General features: G+C 39.8%; 1 long non-coding RNA gene across 1 annotated transcript; it reads right to left on the bottom strand.

The window, feature by feature from the left end:
- Positions 1–1,242: 1,242 nt before the first annotated feature.
- Positions 1,243–7,777, bottom strand: LOC122830347. Its single transcript, XR_006370511.1, has 3 exons — positions 7,479–7,777; positions 7,242–7,359; positions 1,243–4,459 (listed from the first exon to the last, which is right to left on the bottom strand). It is a non-coding gene; the product is annotated as an uncharacterized LOC122830347 (long non-coding RNA).
- Positions 7,778–13,079: the final 5,302 nt, after the last annotated feature.

Raw genomic sequence — 13,079 nt, 5'->3', positions numbered from 1 at the left:
AGTTAAAACTCACAGTTTATTTAGGTCATGTTTTGAAGTATAGCCTCTTCATTTATCTTCTTAAAAGTTAGCAACAATGTTATTGTGAGCAAAATACCCCGTGATGGCAAAAATAATTGTACAGAATCAATAATCTCCAACAGATAGATTGCAAATATTAATACAGTGAATGCAAAAAGAACCCAATATAATTATAGAAAAAATATTCAAACATGTTTATATGTGAAAATGTGCATGCAAAATGCCATGAAAGCCCACAAACTGCACCCAGGCTGCAAATACATAAAATCCAACCGAATGCTGTTGGTCTGTTTTTTTAGTGCAAATTTTTTTGTACACTTGAAATAAGACAAACTGACAGACAAGTAATTTTTCAGAATGATATTGGAACTGATATTCAATAATACATTAATACTGATAAAAATAAATACTAGTTATAAGTGACATAATCTGCCAGTGGAACAATACATTTTTGCCATATTCTAAATTAAAATATCTTGTTTCACTGGCAGATTATTTCACTTACAGCTGGTACTTTTTTTTGTTGACATTATTGGCTTATGATCTCTCTCTTTTTTTTTGAGTTGTAGTTCTACACAGAACACATGGCTCTTAATGTATTTTATAATCCAAACAGATGCATACGTTACAACATGTTTGCTACAAGGAACATCTGGTGAGTAATTGACACTTTGACAGGAGGAAAAAAAAAAAAAAAAACGCAACGATTTTCAACATGACAACCACAAGCGACTGTCGGTGTAGAGACGCAGGTTTTTGGAACGCACGGACACAATGACACGTCTTCAAGGCGACGTCTCACGTTCCTTCCTCTCTGCCTGAGTTTTAACTTTAATTGTGACTTTATCATATTAAAGTCTTGTGTAAACGAATGCTTAGCCAATCACATTCTAAGCATGCCGTAACGATAGAAGATGGGAGAAAGTGTTGTGGGGATTCATTATTGATGCATGTTGTTTTTGTCCCGAGCCACATTCTGGTTTCAGGTCTGAGACCGGCCCGATTAAACGAGGACGGGTCAGGAGGCCCTGGTGGGCCGGTGACTCTGGAGCCTTCACTGCGCACTTTACTGTCACAGAGGCATTCTTTGTGTCCAAATGTGACTTTTATGAATTTAAAATTAAGCATGGGATAAAGCTCAAGTGTCACCAGAATGACAAAAAAAAAAAAAAAAAAGATGACCTCTCATTTAAATTTAAATGACAGTAGCTGCTGATCAATACTAGATTTGAAATGAAAACAGCCTCTTGCAATTTTTTTCTCTCATTTCCATTATGCGCTGTTTAAAGTGTATATACCTTTGCAATAAAGATGTCTTTACTGTGTTTTTCCGTAGTTTGCTTTCTCTAACTAAGCAAAAAGCCTCAATGGGAAATCAATGAAAACCAATTAAATCTAGCAAAAAATAAAGTGCTGCAAAAGAAGCAACAGTCTTGAAATCCTCATGGGTGTCAAATTTTAATATTAAACTAGTCAAACATTACAAGAACGTTTTTACTTTGGTATAGAGTATGTGAGATTGCCTCACTGTTAAATCTTTTCACTCATAAACAGACTCTTGTAATTAGACTTGTCACAACAGGTGGACCATAAACTGTCCCAGAACTTATTGCGATAAACGATAATATTGTTGTTTTGAGACCATTTATCATAATCGTAATATCATAGTAATGCAAGAACACATTCTCAAGGCTCAATAAACTTTAAATTGTAATGAATAGTTAAACACTTGAACTGGGAGACGTTTCAAATGTCTAAAAATAAATAAACAAAATAACAGAAACAACAAATTAAATGAGTTATGAAGTCTGCATAAACAAAGTTATCTCCCAAAGAAAGACATAGTCGAGACCAAAGGACCAAACTGTAGACTTTTATCATTCAGTTTTTGTTAAAAAAGAAAGAGAAAAGAGAAAAACGATGAATCAAGCAAATAAAAATTATTCAGTTTATCGTGCGATTGATTTATTTATTTGCTTCTTGGCTCAATTGCAGTAAAGTATCTGGGCTGGATTTCAAAATCCTTAAAATCTTAAACCATGCTGCATCTATTCAGAAATGACCACTCTTGTTCTCTTTAACATTAGAGTGGTTTAAGTTGTACATTGCACAATGTGGAGAAAAAAAAATATTGCACCACGTGTAAAGAAATCATAACTTCAAAAATGACTGAAGGTGTACCTCAAGGCTTAGTTCTTGGTCCACTTCCTTTCAGATTTAAAAAAAAAAAAAATTACATGTAAAGGATTTCCCAATGTCTGTATCTTGTTGCAGGCCTCCAGATAGGATCTGATTTTATAAAACTAAAATGCCACCAAAACCCATTAAGGCATCTTAACAGAAATATGTCATTTGTAACAATAGTTAGTGCATATCTTTCAGGCTTTTATAGCAGATGAGCAACTCAGAGATGATTTCATCCATTTGTAACCAACAGTTATATGCACAGTCGCTGGTGAACACACACACATACACACACCCACACACACACGGTCTCTTGCAAACAACTTGGCAGGTGGTGGACCAGCAAACCAACGAGGCATTAAAACAGACAATCACACATGTGTGTCCTGTCGCATACGAAGCTGCCCTCTCCATACACAGATACGATTCCTGCCTCGTCTTCAGATTGCTTCGTATTCTCCGTCTCCTTCACAACCCGTCCATCCCTGCTAATCTCTCTTGACATTTTTTTCCATCTCCCTGCTTCGCTCCAGCCCCACAGATGCTACCGTCATCCTGAAACGTCCCAGCCAGGAGTCGGTTATGCGTCCCTTTTGTCGGGACGACAACGCATCTGGACCCGATGACAACGTGGAAAACTACTTGAGTTTATCCAGAGAGGACAGTGGGGAGTCAGGGTTGCTTGAGCCATTTTGCTCAAGGATAATCAGTCACTTTGCTTTAGCAATAAAAAACAAAGTACACCAGGATTTCAGGCTGCTAAAAGGTGCTGTAACTAGTTTATTGTGGGCTCGATTTCAAATTCTGTCTCAGAGATTCAAAGGGTTTACTTTTCTTTACGCTCCAGTGATCGCTTAGATGCAAATTTAGAACACACTTAGAAAGTCCAGAGGATACTTATTTAATTACACTTATTTAGCAACACAGAACAGGGATTAGAACTTAAGAGTCCAGAAAAACTACCTGAGCATCTACTTGTTAGACTCCAATTATTCCAACCCAGAAAAGGAATTAGACCAGAAGACACTTATTCTTATCTACCAACCCTGAATAGGAGCATCTAGTTTATTTGCTTTGGATCAACATTATTAGCGTTTTCTTCTTTTGCTCTTTTCTTTAGTTTATTTTGTTTGTATTTCCTGTAAAGCACCTTGTATTGCATGGTTGCTGAAAATGTGCTTCATAAATAAAATGACCTTTACCTGAAAAAATAAACCAACAACTTTGACCTGAACCTTCCAGAAAGTTTTAATAAAATAAAATAACATCCTTGCAGCTTATGTTAAGCAGTGGTCACAGTGGCTCCACAAAAATAAACTACACTATATATCAATATTTTTAGATCTTCACATTTGTAGTCTGTCCTTGTGATTTCAGAACTGATTGGCCAAATGTCGTCAGAGGTTTTTGCCACTGGTTTTGCTCTTAAACAGATTTAAAATCAACTCCCTCACTCTGCTGTAATCTGTATTGTTTCCAAGTAGTTATCAGGCTGTTACTGTGGTACAGAGGACATGAGGTTACCTAAATGTTACGTCTTTTCAGTCGTATCCAGAGATTTGTAATTGCTTCTTAAATATACAGAGCAATTCGTCACACAATCAGACTGCAATAACTGGGTTGGATTTTAAAATCTTTACTTTTTAATTTATGATATTTCTATTCAGAAATGACAATTGAGGACTTCTTTTCAAAGAAAAGCTCAGTATGTTGTGGAAAACTGTGTTGTCATATGTGTAGAGAGATCATTGCTTCAAAAATTATTACAGGTGTACCCCAAGTCTTGGTTCTTGGTCCACTGCCTTTTGGTGGTTTTTTTAGCTGACATATAAAAGGTTTGCCATTTCTAAGACCTGGTGTCAACTTCCAGATATGTGTTGATAACAACTGTTTCAGAATCTGGAGTTTGTAGTTTGACATGTTATGTCTCACATTAAATGCAACCAAAACTGAGTATTTTCATGTGTTCTTGAGCTCAAACTATCGTAAACAGTAATGATTTTAAACTGATGACTCTTCTCTTCTCAGTTTTGAATTGCGACGTTTTACGCCAAGAATCAGCAAGTGGGTTTCACAAGCAGAACAAACGCCTAGTGAACGCGGTCAGCGCCGTGGCCAGAGCTTATGTGTGTCAAGCAGGTTTTGAGCAGTGGGTCAGCGGGTTTGGGCGTCTTCCTTCAGCACGTCGGAGACGAGATCTGGAGTGAAACAGGAGGGGCCCCGAGTGTGTCCTCCGCCTACATTTGTCTCCTGCCTGTAAGGAAAACAAACCGTTTATTTGAGCTCCAGTTCAAGAGTAAAATTACACAATGTGTCTTTCAACCCCTAGGGGGCGCTGTGATGATTTTGATTGTTTTTTTTTATTTTAATTTTTTTATAGTTTTTGCTTTAGTCACCTCACGTTTTCTTTTTTTCTTTTTTGTTACACTATAATATATTATAACATAAGTTTTCAGAACCTTCTTATACATTTTGTTTTATGGTTGCTCACAGATGACAGCAGTGTTAGTATGAAATTTATGTCTTAAAAAGGATGATTAATATGAGCAAAATGTCTTTACGCAGGTTTATTGCTGTGAAATGTATGTACACTATACACTGGGTTTGTTCTTTACAGAAAAAAAACCCTCATCTCCAGCTGAACACACCCTGAGGTCAAAGGTGAAACAATGTCCAAGTTTTCACTCAGTGAAAAATGTTGTTTTTACAAAGTGATCCAACTTTGTATCAAAAGTTAACCACAGCTATTCTGACCGACTTGATTATAACGCATGGGTGTGAAGTTTAGACCGCGGAGAAGCGGTGAGGTGAATAATTTCAGAAACAGGACAGATTTCATAGGCATAAACTAACGCAGCGAAAGCAAATACCAGCGGGTTTTATTGGCTTTGGTTCGACTCGGGGTTTAACCCGGACACCCATCCACTTTGTCCAATCGAGCGTCGCCGCTGTAGCGTCTTTGAAAGCTACTGTGTCATTTCCCCACTGTGTTGAGGACATTTTTATGAGGTTCTCATTCATTTCTGCTGAGCTGCTTTACATTAAGCACCTGCTGGAGAGCCTGTGAGGCGCCGTTTCTGCGGGTATCAACACAAGGGCAAAACATTCTTTTCTTCTTCATTCTACGAGGCACTTAGATATTCTGATTCGTTTTTTTTTTTTTTAAAGCTTTCACATGACCGAGAGGTATTAGTCAAGCTGGACAAATAATAATATTTTACCTTTATGAATGGACACTGCCCACTTAGAGATTTATTTCTTTATAATTAAGCATAAGGCCCTGATTTGCTTTAGAAGTAAAAACGCCACACGGCAATTCATCAACAGCAAAAGACTCGACAAAAAATGATGCTTCAGAACGGTTTCATTTAACACCTGGATTTCACTTAAGTCCATATGGCAAAGATTTCAATCATCATTTACAACAAAAATAAAAGAAAAATAAAAGGAACCCCATTCTGGTACTTCTTCCACTTGTTATGCATTTGTATTCACAGGTGGGGATTTCTCATTTCTGTTTTTATTGGGTTATAGGAGGAGGACGAAGTGTTGTGACAAAGTTTTGCCTTTCAAACAGAGGTAAAAATAATAATAAGCTGCATTTGTAAAAAAAATAAATAAATAAGATAAAGAAGGCCTTCTCTTTGATTAAAATGTTTGGTTAGGTTTTCATTTGTTCATTAAACTCCATTCATTCCAACGTACAGAAACAATTCATCAAGCAGAGTGATACAGTTACTGTTAATTTTGGTGATTAGTTACAACTTCTGAGAAATCAACGATTCTAAGAAAATCCAATGAGAAACTCAGCAAAGACAGGCAGGCCAGTGTGAAAGCATCTGGCTGTTCACTATATGCTGCATTCCAGCGGTAAAGGAAATGTTTAGTGGGAGTAAAAAAGAAAGCGTGATATAAAAACTAAAGCGAAAGTAAACAAACGGACTGGACTCTAGGATGCCCCTTTCAGTTTTAAGGAAATTCCCCATGAAATGCGGAAAGCCAGGCTCCAGAGGGAGAAAGTGAAGATTCCAAGTCGCTTGAGGTCGTGTGTAGCATTTCCTCAGGCAGGGATGATTTATGGAGCCGTATCATCTGCTGTCCACCGCGCTTTACCAAATCTAACCAAGTCAACACAGTTGTCTACCAGGAAGTTTCCGAGCACGTCTTGCTCAGCCGAAAAGCTTTGTGGAAACACAGATGTTATGTTTCATCATGACTTGGTGCCGCCAGTACTGTCAACACAACAGTACCTGGTGTAATAACCGCGTTTCAGCTGTTCTTGATGCGCCAGAGAGCGCAAAACTCCAGATCCATAAATGTAGACAATCTGAATATCCCTGTCAAACTTTGGTCTTAAAATAATATTCAATATTTTTTAAGACAGATTCATTTTTCAAGGCCCTACTTTTCCAGTTTTATAAGTTCGCCAATGAGAACTGATTTGGGCAGTTTGGACTGAAGCATGTCGGGGCCTTCTATCGCAAATGTGCACAAATATTTATTGATATTCTGCTAACGTTGAAAAAACAATTTCGCAATTTCTCTGGTCCTGGTAAGTAAGAAATGAAATGAAAGTCACACGAGCATAAGCTTGTTCATACTGTAAAATATCCTGACAGGATCAGATGTAAACAGCTGTATTCATAATTCACCATCTATCAGCCAATCAGAAGAAACGTCAGCGTCTTATTCGGAGCGTCGTAAATCTATCTAGAAACAGCTGGAAAAATCCACCTCATCCGAGCTCAAAAACTTAAGAATAAATGTGAGTTTTATTTTATTTAGATAGGTGTGTTTCCATTAAGCAAATTTACTTTGATCATTTTCAATTCTTTGATTAATGGAAACGGCAGCTGCTGAATTACCAAACAGTTCGTCACAATCAAATGAGCCGGGTTAGCACGATTTCCTCAATTGTGGCTAAAATGTTTCCATTCAAACTATTTTCTTTTTCTTTTTAGCAATTCAACAGTAAAGTGAGAGCATCAGCTTTCGACCTAATCAAGGAGACGGAACTGAGGAGCTCAAAGTTTTACTTGGTAGTTTGTGGATCTTCTCCAGTCACACAGACAGCGCCTCGCACAGCGGAGGCTGTGGTGGAGGACGGAGTCAGGAGCAGCATTTCAAAGTGGCTCCCAGGCAGCAACATTCCTCCTGCGTGTGTTTAAGTAGGGAAAGGTTGGACTGTAAGGTACTGGAAGAAAAACTCCCAGGAAGAGAGAGAGAGGGAGAGAAAAAAGCAGAAGAATAAAAGCAGGTAAACTGATACCAACCAGACATGCTGCTGGTTGGCGTCCGTGTGTGGAGTGGCCAGTCGTCTCCTCGCTGTCAGCCCATCTTCCATCAGCAGAGGAACCAGAAGACAGGCACAACCGGGGACTAAGATCAGCTGTCCACTAATGTCTGGGCGAGAGACATAAAGAGAGGCTGAGATCACGAAGGAGGGAATCTGCCTGTCTGCCGCTCGTCTTGCCTCGCTGCTGTTACTATGACAACAGGCTGAACCCAGGAGAGTGGCGCTTGAGATTCCCCTCGTACTTCTCTTTCTTGTCTTCCTCCTTTTCTTCAGACGTCTTTCCCCTTGACCCGCTCCCTCTCTACTCTCCCCCATCGCCTCCCTTCGAGCTCCTGAAAAATTCCTCCAGGTCTCCACATTCCTTCTTCTGTTCTCCGTTTGACTCATTATTTCTATTTACTTATTTATCTACAGACACACATTGTACCATAAATCTCATGACGGTCCACTGGACCCAATTCCTGCTTTCGTTCTGTATTCTCCACTCAGTTTCACCACCCAACAAAAACACATCTAAATACCAGTTTCCCAGTTAAACTTTTTATTTTTTTGATGGTAATACAACTAGCAGGCTCGGCATCATCGAAGGATGTTATGCAAGAGGACAGATGACCGGTCCAGGGTGTTCGCCTCCTGACCAATGTCCGCTGGACACAGGCACCGTACTTTATGGGAAAGAAAATATAAACAAAGTTAATGGCAGCAGTCGATCATGCAGCGTTTTCCACTGTACAGGTCTGGCTCAGTTAAATGATGTCATCATTTGATTTTGCAGTATTCGTTTTTTCACCGGTGTTTAAAAACCCAAAAATCCATGATATTACCTTTAACGAGACGATACGTTGCACCTCTACTTCCTCATAAAGAGTTTGGTCTCGTTGTGCACACACGAACCAGATCCTTTTCAGAATTCTGTCTTAGTGTCTTCAGTCAGAGGCTTCATCCGATTCACTGTAACACAGGCTGCTAGAAGAAATCTTTCCTGTCAACAGCCATTACCATCAGCAATGACTCGGAGACTTTGAATCAACAACATTTCATTTTCCTTTGGGCGCAAGAAAGTATTTTTTAATTTTGAATTTTAAACTCAGGAACTTTTTCTTAAATGTTATTTTACATGTTACACAGGTAAAAGTAAAAAGTCCTACAAACCTAGTGTTGTCTTTTACCAGAACACATCCTGGCCAAAGACAACAACCAGTGTCCAAGTTAATGTCATCCAGAATGAGTGATGGATTAAGTAGTTCTTGTCCAACTGGTTCTTTAAAGCCTCAGGGAAAGACATTTGGTTGACCAGAATGTAAACCGTCTACAACACAGCAGTGTGATTATACAGCTTCAACAACAGGATGAACAACCGGCACCATGTATGACCCGCATGCGGGCGGCGGGTTGTTAAGTCGGGTCTTTCCGTTGAACGCTGCCAGCAGATGCTTCTGTTCTGTTCTGCATCCTTCAATGTGACGATCTCATCAAACTTTAACGGCGCTGGCGAGATAAACAAACGGTCTCGCTCAAATGAAAAGTGGTTTATGACATTTATTAGGACGTACCTCCGCGCCCAAAGTGTTGTGTAACAGCGAGAGTGGTGTGGAGCGGCTTTGCGGTGACAAAACCTCTTCACGCAGTCATTCGCAACCGTTTAGTTTACGACGGGACCGCGTGACGGCACTGTTGACCTATCGACATGACGTACCAGTACGTACAGTAAAGCAGACGGGGTTTACACGCCTGATACATTCTTCTAAACGTCAACCAACAATCCATAACGTCTCCTAAATAACTACACGTTCCTTACATGAAGTACAAGCGCAGATATTTGGGACAGAAGGGGTGTGTTCTCTGTGTGTGTGAGTTATGAACAGATCTACATTTAATCAGGGTTCTCAATGGTAAATCTTCTTTTTTTTTATTTTTTACATATACTGCCCTGCATATTCGTGCCCAAGCCTAACAGTCGTGTGTTCACCTGGTTTTGGGATGTTCGTCTTCACACACACACTCAACACACACTCCGCTTCAGCTGCAGAACAAGCTGTGATTACAACACGGCGATCACGGCGGAGAGAAAAGGCTATTCCGAGTGTACGGCAGCCATATTGTTTTGTGCAGAGGAAGCCGGAGTACCCCGGGAGAACCCATGCAGGCAGCGGGAGAACATGCAAACTCTGATTCAGTTTTAAAAACACAAAATCTTTTTTTTTTTTTTTTCCTCCTACCGTTCTGATGGTTCAAAGTCCTTCTACATAATGAGATGCCAGAGAAAGTCCCAGAGGGACCAATTTTCTTGTAGCAACGCAGCGCCGCCCTTCCCCCACATGTTGTTCCTCTATGCCGGCTGAAAGAAGACTACTGAACCTTTCCCCACCCACTAAAAGAAAGAGAAATTTGGCGATTTGGAAATGGTCCAGAGATGGTCAAAAATAAAAGCTGGAATAAAAAATAAAGAAGCGCGACCCTTTTTACTTTCAAGATGGTGCTGTTTTAAAGCTAGAGTTGGCAAACTATACGCAGCATATCTGGGAGGTAACCAACTTTACACTTTATGAATGTTTTACCATTCATATAGCTCTTAACAATCAATATCTTCTACTATTATAAGCAAGAGTGGGAATAATTGGTGCTCTAAATAAAACGGAAGAATTGTGGAATATGTTAGTGTGCAGCTTAACTCAAGGTGGTCACACTTTAAGACACTCATACCAGTCCACGCTGACTGCTTTGATAGGAAAAGAAAACCTGATTAGCATTTGGAGCCCTGCAGTCATTCGGTGGGGTTACACTAGCAAGGCAAGAGAAATGATGAAAGGGCAAACTCAACGCTGAATGTGACGCTCAGCGTTGCTGTCCCTGTTTTTGTGTCATACAGCTCCCTGAAGGTCTGTCAGCCTTCATCCCTCACCATGGAAATGTACCCACTTCACAACATCGCCCCACCTTCAGGGGTTTTAAAAAAGTCAAATCGTAGAATATCTTCCATCTCCCTCTTTCCCTCGTTTTCCTCTTCTTATGCTCGCTTTATTACTCACTTTCCTCCTCTGCAGAGAAACAGAGGTTTCCTATTGACTGTCCTCAAGCCACTTTGCAAATTAACACATATTTCATCCAGAGAGAGAAATCCACAATGACCCAATAAACCGCACAGCTTCCCCAGCTTCTATCGTGCGTACCCAGAGTATTTTTGTTTTTTATGCAAGCGTATGCATGTGTGGGTGGCAGCGTGTAAGATTGCATTACAGTGGCGCGCCTCGAGGTTGTACAAGTTATCATTCCGACGCAACACAAAGCTATCTGAGAAACCGGGCGCGTTTATTCCAATGGATCCCGTACTTCTGTTTCACTTGGTTGAAGAGCTTCTGTTTGTCGTTTATCTTTCTCTCCGTCCCTCGCTCCCTTGTTCTTCCTTCTGCTTTTGTCTGAAAAGAGTGATGGCCGTTTCCTGCAGGGTTTACTCTAACTGGATCAGCGGCACCTTCAGCCGCTCCGCTCAGCTTTTCCTCAGGCTCCCCCCCCCGCTCCGTCTCTAATATCAGTTCATTTGGACTCCTTGTCTTTCTTTTCTTCTTCGGTCTTTTTCATGCGTGTCATTCCTTCAGAAGTAGAAATGGCCTCTCAGGACTTGACCCGAGTTCTCTGTATTAGCAGCCAAAGGGCAAACAGGATTCTCGGTCCGTGAAAATGTGTTAACGGTGATGTTAACTTCACTCCAAATTCGGCCAATTTCAACATCTCTCTCTCCTGCACTGCAGGTGAACAGTATGTAAACATATTCACCAGTGAATCGGGTCTTTCGGAACAGATCTGAACCGTTATTTCTTTCAAGGGTGTGATGGTTGTGCGACCAGAAGATTAAGTGATTTCTTTAAAACAAGAATTTGGTAAATAAAGAAATAAAAATAATGGACCCAGGTGATGATATTAGAGATAAAAATGAAATTCCTCTTTACACTGGTCTGAGTCAGACAATTGATCAAACAGAAACTTTACATTTTTGTTGTAACAGACTTAATTTTCTCATCAGTTCTGTGGTGGAAACCGTAACAATAGACACATTACGTTGATTGCATCCCTCCCACTGATGTGCAATTACTTGTTTAATTGCTTTGCCTTTCTCTTGCAAAGTAACACAAACCCTTACAAAACAATGCGCAGCCAAACCGTCAGCTTAGCCACTGAACGATTAATATTTCAAGTATATCTTTGTGGTGGGCGTTAAATGCATGTAAAAACACCAAATGTCTCTCTAAGTAAAGACACCCGGAGCACAGCCTGGAGCTGCCTCCCGTCGATCTCAGCCTGCAGCTGCGGCACGTTAAAGTTTTGGCTATTTGAACGTCCGGCGTTCGCCGGCTGAACGAGGCGGGATGACAGCAGCATGCCGGCATTAATGGATCGTGAGAATACTTGGTGCTACTGCATTTCTGAGAGCTCATAAAATATTTCATGATGCAGATGATGGCTTCAAAGAGCTGCATGACAAGATCCATTAGCATTACAGGATGGATGGAGTTGTTTGTACCTTCTTATTCGAGTGCAGCCTTTGTTTTTTTTTGTTTTTTTTTATCTCGTCCTGCTTGTCAGCTACACTTTTAGTTAGATAACTAAAAAAATAGAGTAATTTGATTCTCCAAGAACTAATCGCTAAACATGCTTTATTTACATTGATTGCTTTGAAAGATGAGAGCAACGAATCAACACTCTGGAACAGGTGATGCTGTTGTCTGTTATCGAGTGACTAAAACTCTTTAGGTTTTAGTTCTTCAGTCAATGCTGTCGATTCAGAGCCTGTCAACTCCAATTTTTGGATTAATTCAAACAGCAATAGAAAACAGGCAGGTTTAAGGTTTTTTTTAAGCTAATAGGCATAGCTTCAGAATAGAACGGCATACAAACAGGAAGTACCTTAGAGGTTCCTAGAATATGGTTTGAATACTTTTACTGGTAACCCTGTTAGCCCCATTAACCTATTAACCTCGTTAATCCTGTTAATTTGACATAAATTCATCTTCTATTACCTCACACTCTGTTGAAACTCTTATTTACCGTATGACTGTGTTTCCCTGGTGTATAAATATGACGTGACTCAGAAGCTGATTACTTGTTGCCATGAACCAGTGGAACGGAGGAAGCCTCATGTTTAGCTTTTACCAACAGTGGCAATAAACATAGGCGGCGCCGTATGTGGAAGCTATGAAAATGTAACTCACAGAAAGTAAAAAATGAGATTTATTTGGGAGCTGGATCACAGCAGCTTTTGGATCAATAAAAGACAGAAGTAAATTGAGTTTTTTTTTATTTATTAATTATTTAAATTCACTTGGGTTCATCCATGTATTGATACTATTAATGTTAGTATTCAAACTTTTGATAGCCAAGATGCAAAATGACCAAATGGCTCAATATAAGCAACATGTTGGATTTCATTTTCCTAAACAGTCTTTGATTCCAATGTATTGTTGCTCCATGTGATTATTTTCTTAGAAAACGAAATTGAACATTTGGACAGCCGCCGGCCAATTTTGATTCACAAGGATTCATAGTTTTCTGATTTGGTAATTTGATAATGACAGTAGATTGG

Source organism: Gambusia affinis, linkage group LG04 (genome assembly GCF_019740435.1).
Source record: "Gambusia affinis linkage group LG04, SWU_Gaff_1.0, whole genome shotgun sequence".
Classification (NCBI taxonomy): domain Eukaryota; kingdom Metazoa; phylum Chordata; class Actinopteri; order Cyprinodontiformes; family Poeciliidae; genus Gambusia; species Gambusia affinis.
Note: the sequence above shows the minus strand (reverse complement) of the source record. Positions and strands in the feature narration are given on the sequence as shown.